The sequence below is a fragment of the Misgurnus anguillicaudatus genome, chromosome 8, assembly GCF_027580225.2.
Source record: "Misgurnus anguillicaudatus chromosome 8, ASM2758022v2, whole genome shotgun sequence".
NCBI lineage: Eukaryota > Metazoa > Chordata > Actinopteri > Cypriniformes > Cobitidae > Misgurnus > Misgurnus anguillicaudatus.
Window position 1 is genome coordinate 4,533,217 of NC_073344.2, and position 16,920 is coordinate 4,550,136.

At 43.0% G+C, this 16,920-nt stretch overlaps 2 non-coding genes across 2 annotated transcripts; both read right to left on the bottom strand.

The window, feature by feature from the left end:
- Window positions 1–13,910: 13,910 nt before the first annotated feature.
- trnap-ugg (transfer RNA proline (anticodon UGG)) lies at window positions 13,911–13,982 on the bottom strand. The gene has a single exon. It is a non-coding gene; the product is annotated as a tRNA-Pro (tRNA).
- Window positions 13,983–15,751: 1,769 nt separating this feature from the next.
- trnap-cgg (transfer RNA proline (anticodon CGG)) lies at window positions 15,752–15,823 on the bottom strand. The gene has a single exon. It is a non-coding gene; the product is annotated as a tRNA-Pro (tRNA).
- Between the last annotated feature and the right edge of the window lie 1,097 nt (window positions 15,824–16,920).

Below are 16,920 nucleotides of genomic sequence, written 5' to 3' on the forward strand. Positions count from 1 at the left end.
CTGGCATTCCCTCCCGCTCCCACCTAATCGCTTCCCCACGTACCTCCAAAAGAGTAGAGGCGGGCTGGCGGCGCACAAGCTGCTTCAGTTCCCGGCGAAGAGCGCTATCAGCCACATACTCGACGAACTGGTCGCGCAACACAATTTCAGAATTAGGAATAGCATTAGGTGATTGTTGTTTAACCTTCCCCAGGAGGGTCATCAAGGCAAGGGAAAACTCTAAAAGGGATTCCCCGTCTTGCTGTCTCCTGGAGAAAAACGCTTCTTGGAGTGCTACATACGATTGAGAGCAGCCATACAGCTCGCGTAGAATCGATATAATTTGTTCTGGGTCACCTCGTTCCCCACTAGAACGATGTCTAATCTCCTCACGCGCTTCACCCTCCAGATGGTCAAAAAGGAAAAACGCTTTATCAATCTTGGACATATAACGAGCCCGCATACATGCCTCAGCCTCCTCCACCCACTCATCGATACCGGTACCGGATTTGCCACAAAATTTTGGGCACCGCCTATCTCTGGGCACCATCACAAACCGGTCCGGCACCACACTGTCACTTGCCACTGGCTGGGGAGGATCAGACATGACTGCGGGAACAACAGACGGAGCAACACTAGGCCCAGGTGACTCACCGGGCTCTCGCTCAGAACGTAACCGGTCATTATCAGCACGCAACTGTGCCACTAATTCTCGCAACTCCTGCATCTCTTCCTCTATGTTGGTCATAATTACTCACCCTAACAAAACAATAAGGGGACACCGACCAAGGAGTGCAGCTTGTCCAAAAGCCAACACACGCTGCTGTTTTGCTCTGTAACAGAAAGAAAAAAACAAAAAAAAACAAAAGCACAATAATCACTTTTCAAAACAATTTCACGCACGTCCCACAAAAACCTTGCCTTTACCAGGTAGACCCTGCCGACTACGCCAAAATGTGGCGATACAAAGTAAGGAAATATGTCTAGAATAATCTGACTACGCCACCCTGGATAAAATACCAGGGAAAAACCAACCCAGGCACACAGGTAAAGTCTACCAATTGAAGGCAAAGGAAAGTGGAGACGTACGTATCAGTACAAAATTATATTTTATTATAAAATATGTAAGATGTTGTCATTCTTTCGCACAAACCCCCAACACTTAATGAAACTCTAGGGCCATGATCAGTGGGAACAGGGCAGGCCCACTGCAACCATGGAGGTTGTCTAGATGCACCCCAATTCACACCACAGCAATTTCCCTGCACACCCCAGGAACATATGTCACTACACAGCACACCGTGAACTACGCCACTCCCTGGAAGCAGCAAGCCCCCCTGCTCCGCACGAGTCCGTGTAGGCCCTTAAAGAAAAAAAGAAAGAAACAAAATATCAATTTTACACACTATAAATAATCCAATCACACATACAACTGCGGGGACAACAATTGGCAATTTAACCCCAGACAACAATCAGTGGGTCAATGCCTATAAAACACTGAAACAACACGGGACAACTCGCAATACACAAATCATGGTAAAGAAAATTAGAAAGTAAATCAAACCATACCACACACCAAGTATACAAATCACAGACAAACTAATATAAATGAAATACACAACATTACACAAAAAGAGGGCCACGCCACTAAGAAAGTCCAGCTGAAGTAATGTGACACCACCCTAGGGGTGGTCGAACGGCAAATGCTGCGGAGACCCGTAACATACGCCCACTCACAGAGCATTCATGCACAAGAGCAAAACAGCAACGATGTCATAAAAGCGTTCATTGGGAATAAGGGTTTAATTCAATCATGTTCTCCATTTACCCCTGATCAAAGAAACAAACATTAGTTTATCATTTAAAAACTTCAAAACCACCCCAGTGCAAGGGATAAGAGGAATACTTACGATTTGTTTTAAACGCTAGACGCACAGCTGTATTGACTACTCACAGATCGCAGCAGCAGCTCAATTTAACAGAATTTGTCAATCTGAATTTGTCCGGCGATCTTTGCAGCGATAACTAAAAATAACACACCATGAATCTCACTGCTCATGTAATCAGAAAAAGAAACTAACGTACCTGCCAGCGAACTCTGCCACGATCGTTCACAACAACGCCACCAGCCGCACTCTAAATTAGCCTATAAATAGTACACACATTAGTCTCACAGCATACGAGTCATCACTCCTCCGGCAAAAGCCAAACATACCGGGAGAGAAACAGCACCAGGATCCGGAAATGCCAGGGAGAACGAGAAGCATCCCACACCAGCGAACTCTCTAACTGTCACAATAAAAGTCCTTAAATAGTATACACGCCGCCACCCCATTGGTTCTGCCGACTACACTCGACCCAACCAATAGAAAGAGCACAAAAACTACTCCAATCATATACCCAGCATTACATCAACCAATTAAATACAAGCCTCATACTACATTCTACCCCCTGTTTTTTTTTTTAGGCGTCCCGACGAAAACCAATTGACACAACCCCATGACCAAATGACCCACATTCCACGGCCTAAACAAAGTTGAAATCCTATTCGACCTAGGGTCCTGTACAGGAGCAACCCTCACGGCCGCCTCTGCGGCCCGTGGCAGACGATGCAAGTTTGAATGATGGCCCGCAGTAGCCCGCACAGTTCTCCTCACGGGCATACCAACCCCACCTGGTTGGTCCTCTGGCAACCTCATCGGTTCTGATGTTGTACCAGGCACCGCGCCAGGTACCTCATAGCCCCTGACAACAGGGGTATCAGATCCCATTGGTCCACTTGGCAAGGTAGGAACCTCTAGGGGAACCACCCCCTGGTTTACGGGGGGAATCACGGGCACCAACATTAACAGGTCAACATCTTCAGAGGAAACCTCTGCTAAAGGCAAATCTTCCTCTGGGACCGGAGCCTGTGTCGGGGCCATAATTGGGCAATCTTTTGTGATTCGGGCCTTCAAAGCAGAACGGTGAACACATTTAGTTTTTCCCAAATCATCCACTGGTGCAATGGTATACACTGCCCCGCCCTCTCTAGGCGCCCTCACGACCTGGTACACCACTGGGCTCCACAGGTCCTGAATTTTATGGCGACCCCTCAAGCCATGATCGAATAAATAAACTAACTGGCCCTCTCCCAATGGTGCCTCACGAACCCGGGCATCATGGGCAACCTTACGGCAACCCGCCGCTGCTTCAAGGCGTTCCCGTGCCCCCTCGAAGGCCACCTGCAGCCTGGCCTGATGTTCACTCACCCACTCATGCACGGTACCCACCGCCGTTTCCTGAAACCTACCCAAAAGGAAGTCCACCGGGAGCCTTGGCTCCTGCCCAAACATTAAAAAGTATGGGGACTCACCGGTTGCCTGATTGGGGGTGGTGTTATAGCAAAACAACACTTGTGGGAGGCATGAGGCCCAGTCCATTTTCCTAGACACCGGCAGGGTGCGCAAAAGGTTGTGCAGTGTCCTATTAAAGCGCTCACACTGCCCGTTCCCCGCCGGGTGATACGGGGACGTGCGAGACTTTCCCACTTTATACAAAGCGCAAAGTTGTTGCACTAGGGAGGACTCAAAATTCCGTCCCTGATCCGAATGAATCCGGCTGGGGACCCCGAACTTGTAGAACCATTCTACTACCAGCACTTGAGCCACCGTTTCTGCCCGTTGATCTCGGGTCGGCACTGCCATAGTATACTTTGTGAAAACATCTGTCATAACCAACACGTTCTCCAGCCCCGAACGAGTTGGTTCTAACACCGTAAAATCTAGGGCCAAGATCTCGTTTGGCCGAAAAGCCAAAAGATGGCCCATGAAACTACTAGGCCGAGATTGAGTATCTTTAGCGGCCTGGCACCGTTCACACTCTCTGCACCACTGTGCCACATCCGCTGTCAGGCCAGGCCAATAGCAGCGTTGTTGCACCAACTCAGTGGTGCGTTCCACTCCTTGGTGCCCATGTTCATGGTGCAACATGGTCAGTACTTCGGACTGCAATACTGATGGTAGCACTACCTGAAACACCTCTTCGGGACGGAATACTTTCCGATGCAACACCCCATCTCGTTCACTCAAACGATTCCATTGCCGTAGTAGAATCAGCACAGTACGGGGCAAATCCCGCCGCTCCTCAGCACTAGGTGGTGAACCACGCTTCCAAAACTTCAACATTGTACCTATCACAGGATCCTCCTGCTGTAAGGACAACATATCCACCGCCAAACCCGGCAGAACTGAAACTGCTGCTTGAGACCCCACCTCGGTTACACTCGCTTGATTACCCAAGCCTAAAAGGATGGTACCTGGCAGTAATGGTTTCAGCTCCTCCTGACTAACAGGACCCTGCCGGGAAAGGGCGTCCGCATTTCGGTTGCTCCGGCCAGAGCGATACTTCAGTTCAAAATCGAAGGCCGCCAATTGTGCCGCCCACCGTTGTTCCGTGGCACCAAGCTTAGCAGTGTTCAGGTGACTCAGGGGGTTATTATCAGTGAATACAACACACTTCTGCCCCAACAGATATTCCCTAAACTTTTCCGTCATGGCCCACTTAAGCGCAAGGAACTCCAGCTTCATAGAGCTGTAATTGGACATGTTGCGCTCAGTGGGCCTAAGACTACGGCTAGCATAAGCTATAGGCCTCACTCTCCCTCCCTGTTCCTGGGATAGAACTGCTCCCAGTCCACTATGGCTGGCATCTACCTCCAGGATAAAGGGGAGCGAGAAGTCAGCATAAGCTAGTACGGGGGCAGAGGTGAGCCGACTCTTCAACTCCTCAAAGTTCCCCTGACACTGCTTGGTCCACGCGGCCCCAAAGCTCGACTCAGCTCGAACCCGGGGTTTACGACCTGTAAACTCTGCCACCAACCGGTGCAGGGGGGCCGCCAGCTTGGCAAACCCCTCTACAAATCGCCGGTAGTAACTAGCAAACCCAAGGAATGAACGGAGCTCCGTCACTCCTGTCGGGCGCTGCCACTGCCTCACTGCCTCTATCTTGCTGGGATCTGTCGATACCCCATTGGCAGAAACTACATGCCCAAGATAGCTTACCTCTTGTTGAAAAAACCTACACTTGGTTAGTTTTGCCTTCAAACCCTCTCGCTTCAACCGACTTAACACCACTTCTAACCGCTCTAGATGTTGCGCCACCGAGGAGGAAAATACCACTATGTCGTCCAAATCCAATACAAGGGACTGACACTGTTGGTCCCCAAACCACCTCTCCATTAACCTCTGGAAGGTGCTTGGGGCATTAGAAAGACCAAAGGGCATCCGGTTCCATTCAAACAAACCAAAAGGTGTACAGAACGCGGTCTTATGTTTATCCCCCTCGGTGACAGGAACCTGATTATACCCACTGGCGAGGTCCATGGTGGAAAACCACCGGGCCCCCGTCAGTGAGTCCAGGGTCTCCTCAATACGTGGCAGGGGAAAAGCGTCTCTCCGAGTTTTTACATTCAGTTGGCGATAATCTACACACATGCGCAACGTGCCATCCTTCTTTTTGGCCAGCACAATGGGGGAAGCATATGGACTACAACTCTCTCTGATAATGTGGGTCTCTAACAACTGATTAATGTGTGTTTTTACCACATCATACTCGGATGGAGGTATCCGCCGGTATCGTTGTCGAACCGGGGTGGTATCAGTCAATGGAATGTCGTGAGAGATAAGTCGGGTACATCCCAAATCACCTTCATATGCAGAGAAAACCATATGGAATTGTAACAACAGAGACCTTACCTGTTCTTGTTCAAATTCTGTCAGCACGGACAAATCAAGACTCTCGATTTGATCCTGCACTGAAGGAGGCATGACAGAAACCTGAAGATTTACTGACGCCGAGACAGATTTAACCTCTGAAACACCCTGAGGTAAACTTGTAATAAACACGTCATGCAGGGTGCCCAAACTCACGTTCCTAAAAAGTATCACGTCGGTCTTACCCACATTAACAACGGGTACATAAACTGTGCCTCGGGTCACTCGCATTAATGCGGGTGATGCCAAAAGACCTGCAGGCAGTCCAGTCTCCGCTGGCTCAAACAGCACAGTTTCCCCGGCAAAATGCTCGGAGCAAGTAGCGGCCACTACCTTCATTGTACCACCCGGAATTCGACACACCTTACAACCCCGTCGACGCACCCTGCCCACCCGGCCATCTACAGGGGTATCACGCACCTGGCAGCAGTGTTGTAATGCTTGAAATACTGGCTTAGAGGCCCCTAACACTGCAGGTACATCAAAAAGGGCAGTACCATGTTGCCCAAAAAGTTCCTGATAACACCGGCTCAGCACATTCATGCCTAAAATACCAGGGACTTGGGTATCGGTGTCACCAGGAGGATCTCTAACAACCAACACGCCACAACCAAGAATTTTCTGGCCACAAAGCTCCACATCCAATTCAATATAACCGATGTACGGAATCAATGAACCATTGGCTGCACGAAGCTGTAACCATTGACATGCCTGCAGTCGATCCTGGCCCCATGGTGCAAACTGCTCAGAAAAACAACTCTCTGTAATCGTAGACACCATGGAGCCAGTATCAACCAAACAAGGCACCCGTACCCCTCCCATATTAACCACCAGGTGGGGACATGATGCAATTAAATGCGGTGCGGAACTTAACGTCACTGAGTCATGCTCTATACCCACCGAACTGTGACTCTGCAGTTCGGCGGGATCTAGTTTTCCGGTGGCTGAGAAAAGGCCCCCCTCATAGATGGAGACTCGTGCCGAACCCGAGAAGGGATAACTCGTTCGCCATCACATTCACGGGCAAAATGGCCAGGCTTTTGGCAGCGACGACAAATTAAGCCCTCAGTACGGGAAGGCCGACGAACCGGCTGAAACGGCCGGAGCCCAGCAATACTCTGAGTGAGCTGATCTAATTGTTGCTGCTGTAACTTTAACATCTCACGCAGCTCCTTTAACTCTGACTGAGACTGCCCTTGCACCCCGTACTGGATACCATATGTCATTGGGACGGACTGACTCCTACCTCTCGCACCCCCTGGCATTCCCTCCCGCTCCCACCTAATCGCTTCCCCACGTACCTCCAAAAGAGTAGAGGCGGGCTGGCGGCGCACAAGCTGCTTCAGTTCCCGGCGAAGAGCGCTATCAGCCACATACTCGACGAACTGGTCGCGCAACACAATTTCAGAATTAGGAATAGCATTAGGTGATTGTTGTTTAACCTTCCCCAGGAGGGTCATCAAGGCAAGGGAAAACTCTAAAAGGGATTCCCCGTCTTGCTGTCTCCTGGAGAAAAACGCTTCTTGGAGTGCTACATACGATTGAGAGCAGCCATACAGCTCGCGTAGAATCGATATAATTTGTTCTGGGTCACCTCGTTCCCCACTAGAACGATGTCTAATCTCCTCACGCGCTTCACCCTCCAGATGGTCAAAAAGGAAAAACGCTTTATCAACCTTGGACATATAACGAGCCCGCATACATGCCTCAGCCTCCTCCACCCACTCATCGATACCGGTACCGGATTTGCCACAAAATTTTGGGCACCGCCTATCTCTGGGCACCATCACAAACCGGTCCGGCACCACACTGCCACTTGCCACTGGCTGGGGAGGATCAGACATGACTGCGGGAACAACAGACGGAGCAACACTAGGCCCAGGTGACTCACCGGGCTCTCGCTCAGAACGTAACCGGTCATTATCAGCACGCAACTGTGCCACTAATTCTCGCAACTCCTGCATCTCTTCCTCTATGTTGGTCATAATTACTCACCCTAACAAAACAATAAGGGGACACCGACCAAGGAGTGCAGCTTGTCCAAAAGCCAACACACGCTGCTGTTTTGCTCTGTAACAGAAAGAAAAAAACAAAAAAAAACAAAAGCACAATAATCACTTTTCAAAACAATTTCACGCACGTCCCACAAAAACCTTGCCTTTACCAGGTAGACCCTGCCGACTACGCCAAAATGTGGCGATACAAAGTAAGGAAATACGTCTAGAATAATCTGACTACGCCACCCTGGATAAAATACCAGGGAAAAACCAACCCAGGCACACAGGTAAAGTCTACCAATTGAAGGCAAAGGAAAGTGGAGACATACGTGTCAGTACAAAATTATATTTTATTATAAAATATGTAAAATGTTGTCATTCTTTCGCACAAACCCCCAACAATTAATGAAACTCTAGGGCCAGGATCAGTGGGAACAGGGCAGGCCCACTGCAACCATGGAGGTTGTCTAGATGCACCCCAATTCACACCACCGCAATTTCCCTGCACACCCCAGGAACATATGTCACTACACAGCACACCGTGAACTACGCCACTCCCTGGAAGCAGCAAGCCCCCCTGCTCCGCACGAGTCCGTGTAGGCCCTTAAAGAAAAAAAGAAAGAAACAAAATATCAATTTTACACACTATAAATAATCCAATCACACATACAACTGCGGGGACAACAATTGGCACTTTAACCCCAGACAACAATCAGTGGGTCAATGCCTATAAAACACTGAAACAACACGGGACAACTCACAATACACAAATCATGGTAAAGAAAATTAGAAAGTAAATCAAACCATACCACACACCAAGTATACAAATCACAGACAAACTAATATAAATGAAATACACAACATTACACAAAAAGAGGGCCACGCCACTAAGAAAGTCCAGCTGAAGTAATGTGACACCACCCTAGGGGTGGTCGAACGGCAAATGCTGCGGAGACCCGTAACATACGCCCACTCACAGAGCATTCATGCACAAGAGCAAAACAGCAACGATGTCATAAAAGCGTTCATTGGGAATAAGGGTTTAATTCAATCATGTTCTCCATTTACCCCTGATCAAAGAAACAAACATTAGTTTACCATTTAAAAACTTCAAAACCACCCCAGTGCAAGGGATAAGAGGAATACTTACAATTTGTTTTAAACGCTAGACGCACAGCTGTATTGACTACTCACAGATCGCAGCAGCAGCTCAATTTAACAGAATTTGTCAATCTGAATTTGTCCGGCGATCTTTGCAGCGATAACTAAAAATAACACACCATGAATCTCACTGCTCATGTAATCAGAAAAAGAAACTAACGTACCTGCCAGCGAACTCCGCCACGATCGTTCACAACAACGCCACCAGCCGCACTCTAAATTAGCCTATAAATAGTACACACATTAGTCTCACAGCATACAAGTCATCAATCCTCCGGCAAAAGCCAAACATACCGGGAGAGAAACAGCACCAGGATCCGGAAATGCCAGGGAGAACGAGAAGCATCCCACACCAGCGAACTCTCTAACTGTCACAATAAAAGTCCTTAAATAGTATACACGCCGCCACCCCATTGGTTCTGCCGACTACACTCGACCCAACCAATAGAAAGAGCACAAAAACTACTCCAATCATATACCCCGCATTACCTCAGCCAATTAAATACAAGCCTCATACTACACTAGCTACATTTATAATATTTACCTCAGTTAAAAAATACTGCTGGTAACGTTAAAGCACTGACGGGCTTCGTCAACCGTCATTATAAAAGCTCTGTTAAATACATTTTGTTCCGGGTTTTAATGAATTACGTTACAGTCCTGCTTTATTTCTTTGTCATTTTAAATTAAATTGCCAAGCACAATAAGACAGCTGTGTTGTAAGGAGACGAAATTCGAGACAGGGGTGTTATTTCAATGAAGCGCGTGGTCAAAGGAACCGGGTGGAAGACGGTGGAAGGGAAATTATACAGTATGTAAATGTTTGTCGCAGTTTTACACATATTCCGTGAGTATTTTTCGCTTGTTCACGAGTGTTTTATCAGGGTTGGAGCTAAACCTTGAAGGAAAGTGGAAACTGCTGGCCACAGTTAAGAACTTTCTGCTGGTCTGTATTATAAATGCACGATTGCAGTGCAGCGTTCGTATCCGCAATAAGTCTATACATGCATGTTTTCTGTGATGCACACAAATAATTAATGTGATGGTAGCTGTTAAGACACTTACATTTAACATTCAAATGTTTTAAAAACCAAACCTGTTCAGGTTTTTATGTGTATTTGGTTTGTGAAGTGTAATTTATATGTTTTTTTCCTCTCCCTCACAGATAACCATGGTTAAAGGCGGAGTCCACGATGTTTGAAAAACGGTTTGGAGAAGGAGACGGGCCGACTACCAAAACACACTTATAGCCAATCAAATCAAATCAAATGCCGGGTTGCGTATGTGTGGGGCGGGTCTATCAACAGAAGGTCCAGATTCTATTGGGGTAGGGGCGTGTTTGTTTAGGTGATTTCAAATATCAACATTGGCTTTTAAACATCATGGACTCCGCCTTTAATAAATGGTCAGACACGTCACTGGCTTTAAAATATAAACCCCATTGATGCAAAAAGGTAAGGTGCTTAAAAGGACCTCGTAAATCTGACTTCTGTCCCTAATGTTCATCAAAGAGCAAAATTAAAGAAATCTGTGTTTTGTAGCTTTAATGCTAATTCTTACTGTATGTATTTCATTTAGAATTTAGCATTAAAGACTGTAAAGTGTTTGAGGATTTAATTTAAATTCTGTATATTTCACACTATTTTTTTATTGAACATTGTGTTTTGAAAAATACATCACTAGTCAATTGCAACCTCAAGTTAATGTAGACTTTAAGGAACTTGTTTGTCTGAAAGTGGATATATAAAGATTTTGTGTTTTAAGATGCTGCATGGAATGACAATGTGGTTACAGACTTGGTGAAGAACATGGAAACATCTCTTAATAAAATGGCCCCAAACATCATCAGGAGTGCAAAAGAAGGAAGTAAAAAACATCTCTATGCCAATCTCATTGGAGAGGAAACCACAGAAGGTGCTTGTTCTTTGTCCAGTGTAAAGTAGCCTTATTTGCATTGTCAATGTAAAGGTTCTAGCACCTATAAATTGTATAAGTGAAAATATGAAAATAATGTTAGTATAAACTTTTTCCTTGCCATTGAAGAGTAAACTTGTTAATTAAGAGACGCTGGCTGAGAAAGAGTTAAAGTTTACCCACAAATTAAAATTGTCGTCACTTTCTTCAGCAGAACACAACAGAAGAAATTTTGAAAAAGTATGGTAATCGAACAACAATGGTGCCCATTGACCTGCATTGGTTTTGTGTCCATTAAATTGCTAGCAGAGTTGTTTGGTTACAGACATTCTTCAAAATCTTTTTTGTGTTAGTGTTCTGCTGAAGAAAGAAAGCTGTGAATGTTTGAAATAACGAGTGAGTGAATGAGTTTTCTTTTTTGAGTAAAATGTCCCTGTAATTGATATCTGTACCTAATGTACAATAATTTGTATCTTTGTAGGTCTGGTGAGGAATGCTGCACTTATGTTATTGCAAGCATTATTTCAAGAAAATCCCAGCTTCCTTGACTGTGTAAATAGTGTAAGTCTTCTGTAATTTAGTTAGCATTTGAGGCACTTTATTGAAAGTAACATTCAATGCAAATATAAAAATATTACTCTGTTTACCCTTAAATAGCATACAGCTCCACATCAATTATTATGAGTCTTGTTGGTTCGTGAGTGTCGCTTGCCTAGTTGTCATAATTTATTTGTGTTATTATGGGATAATTTTAAGTCTATTTGATGGCTTCTGTTAATTGGTAAAAAGCACTTAAAAGGTGAAATGTTTGTTTTACAGGAACCCAAAGGTCCCACACCAACCATAGTGTTCAACGGCTCTCCTGATCTTCTCAAATCTGAAAGTATCAACTTTATAATGGACAATGTGAACTTAATATGTGGAAGACATTGACATCACAGGCTGTGGAATGACTGTCACAGGTCGGAGAAGCGGACCAGAGAAGCGGACCGCCCTTGTCTCGAGGAGGTCCCAAAGCACCCCAATGACCAGACAAACCAGAGATAAGTAAAATATAAAAATAGAAACTTTATTTAAATTATTTAAAACTAAAGTGGGGGATGGGAAAGGGAATCTAAAAATCTCGCTTCTCGTCCTCAGGGGGAGTATTACGGGGCCAGGGACGTTGGAGGGGTTTCCACGTGACTCCAGCTGGAACACCGCTACAGAGCGTATCTGGGTGGGTTGGGCACACACCGTCACGGCGGCCCCTGATGGCATCCACAAAGGTCCAAGACCCTCCTAAGGTGAGTACGGACGACAAGGACACAGCACAACACTTCAAGAAAGCTTTGTGTATTTCCGTTTCAAGAGGTTCTTACTTGACTGTTGAACAGTGTTTCTTCTCTCTCCACAGCTCCTAGCCGTAGCAGAACTACGTATTTCAGCACCCGAAGGACTAACAACCCAGCCGGCATCTGCAGCATATATCCAACGCGATCAAACTTCACTCTGACAAGTAACTTCCTATACACAACCACGCCGTCCTTTCGCCCGGACCAGCCTCGCACTCTTTCCGCCCGCTAGCGGTCGCCGGATCAGCAGAGCCTGTGGACTCTTCGGAGGCTGGTCTTCGTTGTGCTGCCCAAGGCGGAAGTTGACTCGCACGAAAATCGACCCTTCCGGTAACTTCTACCTTCTCTCTTTATATCCTCCTCCATGGCGTGGCTCGCCCAACCATCGCTCGCCACGTCACTCACACAGCTGTGCCTTGTTTCAGCAAGTGCCGGTGTCTGTACAAACCGGTCCGGGTGGAGCCTCTTCACTCTCCTTTTGGTTCCGCCCCGCATAGTCACTCCGTGACAACTGTTTGCGTTTTTTTTTCTCCTCAATGTTCAATACCCTTTTGCCATTAAGCATACAGTGACTTTAATTTATAAAATATATGCTTAAGTTTTAATACCTGTACAAAACAAATGTACAATCAACTTGTGTAAATTGTCATTCTATTTAATAGATTGTTCATGAATTGTCTTTAAATGCATTGGGATTTCGGTAACACTTTGCAATGAAGTTCATTAGTTAACATTAGTTAATGTATTAACTAACTTGAACAAACCATAAGCAATACATTTGTTACAGTATTTATTCATCTTTGTTAATGTTAGTTAATAAAAATTTAAGCTTTAATTGCTTGTTCATGTTAGTTCAGAGTGCATTAACTAATGTTAACAAGATTTTAATAAAGTAATTGTTGAAATTAACATTAACAAAGATTAATAAAGGCTGTATAAGTGCAGTTCATTATTAGTTCATGTTAACTAGTGTAGCTAACTAATGTTAACTAATGAACCTTGTTGTGGAGTGTTACCGTGATTTCTTTTCATCATTTCAGACACATGTAAAAGTTACTAAAAATTAGTACTGCATATACTGTACAGTATCTATGCGTAAGGGAAATAACTTGAACAAAATTTTTAATGTATAGTGTAATTAAGAGTTGCTGTTTAATACAGAGATGCAATTTATTTATATATATTATTTAGATATAAACGTATGTATGTTTATTAAAAAGTGAAAATGCTTAATGGAAATAATTAAATAACTAAATGGTTGAATGTAATGAGACATTTTAAATGTAAACTAAAGTTTTGCTGTCTAATACAGAATAAAGAGATGTGATTTTAAGTAATTTTTATAGATTTATATTTCTGTATAATACAATTAATAAATAGTAAACTTTTATAATTTTCTAGATCGGTTATAATTTCTTATCAATAATAAATTACTCATAATAATAAAGAACCTTTAATGGTTCTAAATAGAACCATCTAACTTTGATTCAAAGAACCATTTGGGGTTCTTTTTAATGAACCCATTAAAGTGGTTCTATATTGAACCATTTGGGGGTTCCATATATGAAGCGGGTGATAGAACCATTTCTGGTTCGATATAGAACCATTTTTTTTAAGAGTGTAGAATACAGGACAATTATTTTCCTTTATAATAAAAAACTATGACTTTTTAAAGGTTTTTTATGTTAACATATAATGTGTATATGTTAACTATTTTTCCACATTTTCCAAGATAAAATTAGTTTGCATTTTATTTTAAAAATAAAAAACATGGGCTCGTCCGGGATTTGAACCCGGGACCTCTCGCACCCAAAGCGAGAATCATACCCCTAGACCAACGAGCCGCTTAGAGATGACTAAACATTTATGGTACATGAAGCTTGTGGAAACAGTGTTTTGTGACGTACAACTATAATATATTATAATAAAACATACTCGTCACGACATGCAATTGTGTTTATACATGCCGTTGTGTAGGTCTGATTATGTATTTGATCTCTTCCGGTTCATCATTATTGTGTACTGTTTTTTATTACATTATTGAGAACATACATAACCAATGGCAGGGGTTACAACGCAGTTTACAAAATCAGGATGTCATATAAACGACACAGTGAGTTGCTGGAGTGTCTAAGTAGGAATTAAGTTCCTTGTTAAAGATAAAAAAAGTAGGGCTTTGCACCCTGAAATTTCCATTATGTAAGAAAAGTATGCTAGAGAAATAAACAAATGTATCAAAACGTTTACATCTTTATCAAAGTTGTGCAAACCAAATAAAACATCAAAAATGTACTTACAAAGATACAGAAAAAAGAGCATTCACAGAAGAGATGAGAAATAGATTTGTCATCAGCACCACAAAAGTACATAAAGAATCACTATCAGGAGACATTATTTGTTTAAGTAAAGCTTTACAGGAAAAAAAAGATGAAGTAATTTGTAGGACAAATAAAGTACAGATGAGGACTAAATTATATTTATAAATTAGGTGCCAGGCCAAAAGTGCTTGTTTATGAAAATTAGATAATTTAAGGGGTAATTTAATCATGTTGTAATTACATATCAATAAGAAAGGGAGACCTCCCATCTTAGAGAAAACAAGATTATGAAGAATATTCCAAAATGAAACAGGGTTTGTTAAGTACTGTTTTAACCTTTTAATTTATCTTAAGGAGGTAAAATCTAGAAAGTTTAGACCACCACAGTCATAATTATTTATAATCACAGACTTTTTAACATAATGCCTTTTATGCTTCCACAGAAAATCAAACAGCATTCTGTCAATATCTGCAAATTTATTCAAGGGAGAGAGCAGGGTAAGTTAATCGTGAGATACCATCGGTTTTAGCAATAAGGGTTCGTCCTCTAAGAGATAAGTCTCTTTGTAACCACAAATTGAATATTCTTTTTAGCTTTCCCAATAACAAGATCAAAGTTCAGTCTGCATTTGACTTTAACATCCTTACATATGAATACACCCAGATAGGTCACATGTGACTTAACTGGAATATCGTAAAGAGAAGAAGAAGGACAGGCTTTAACAGCTCACATTTGTTAATATTTAAATTTAAACCAGAAGCTTTAGAGAAAAAAATTATGTATTGTATAGCAATTGGATTCTGTGATATTTTTTTCAGAAACAAATAGTGTCGTGAGGCTAGCTGACTAATTATAACTAAGTATATGTTTATTGTCAATACTACCTTGCAGCTGACTAACGTTACTCTTGCGCAGGCACAATAAATAAATAAGGGGATAGGGCAACCCTAGTCTCGCGTAGCCAGACCCCAACAGTTTGTGGGCGTGGCGTCTGAGGCTGAGACTAGGGCAACCCTGACGAACTCATCTTGAAAACTGAAATCTAGGCCAAGTACCCAAATTAAGGTTGATGAAACAGTTGGCATTATTATAAAGAGGTCTTATAAATTTGCAGAATGGATCACCAAACTCAATCTTTTGAAGAGATAAAAAATAAACTCGTGTTCAAGAGAGTCAAAAGCATCATTTTTGTGTGCCTGCATGTTATTTTAAATAACGATTCGTCATTTAAACAATGACATACATATGCGAAACACGCCACTGGATTACATTGATAAATCTGTCATAAAATAATGGGCTCGTCCGGGATTTGAACCCGGGACCTCTCGCACCCGAAGCGAGAATCATACCCCTAGACCAACGAGCCACGTGCAACTAGCTTAGCGGCGTTACATACCATAAGGCTAAAGTGAAACTGTATTTTTCCTTAATATTTTACATTAGATTGATATGTTTGCTGTTAAATGTTCTAAATATTAACTACTAACTAATAGGATTACAAAGAACTAGTTAACGCTATTTATAAACAACATTTACGATCGTCTCATATGACCGACATCGTCAAAGTGTAGCAATTGTTAAACACGTTCAAGTCCACGCTCTAAAAAAACAACATTAATAACACGATTAACGATAATTGAGATTGCATTTATAAATTACAGTAAGTTCACAGTCTTTACATCAGTTATAACCAGCTTACCGAACACGTGTTGTAAAAGCATGTACTTTTAAGGCGTATTTTTTTCTTTAATTAACTAACATATTCAACGTTGTATCCGAATGCATCGTCGGACGAGCTAATAAATATAGTTTGTAGCTATCTTAAAATCCGCACACAAATTGCAGTTGCGGATCCATCACAGACACATTTCATTCATCAATACCACAAATCACCCAGAGTCCTTCGCGATGTAGTTTTGATACAGTTCCTACTTTGACTTTACATATGTTTTAAATACAAAGTATTAATAAACTGTATTTAGTGACTTAATTATAATAACAAGACTAACAATCACGACTAGGAGTCTTGCAAACGCCTGTTAAAACCATGGTTAAAGCCCATCCATAATTTTCAACAATGCTTAAATAAAAAGGGGCGTTAAACTCGTCAAAATTTGTATCATGAACTACGTACTCTATTGACATAAACAAACATCAACAAAAATGATTAAATAATAAAAACTATTTTGCTTTTTGTTACTTTATGTAAGCTGCATTTACTAATGTTAACAAATACAACCCAAACAAAACTAGCAAATCGGTCAGCGGTCTGCCTGCACCTGAACTCCACCCACAAAAACCTCACATACTTTGAAAAGGGCCACACGTTATTTCACTACTGTAATATAGTCAATTTTAAGGAGTGAATGAGAATCAGGATTTCGCGCGTCATCATCTGTCGAGACGCGGGAAATCATTCGGCGCAAGCCACCGTGGATAAGTAAAGGCTAACTATGAGTGATC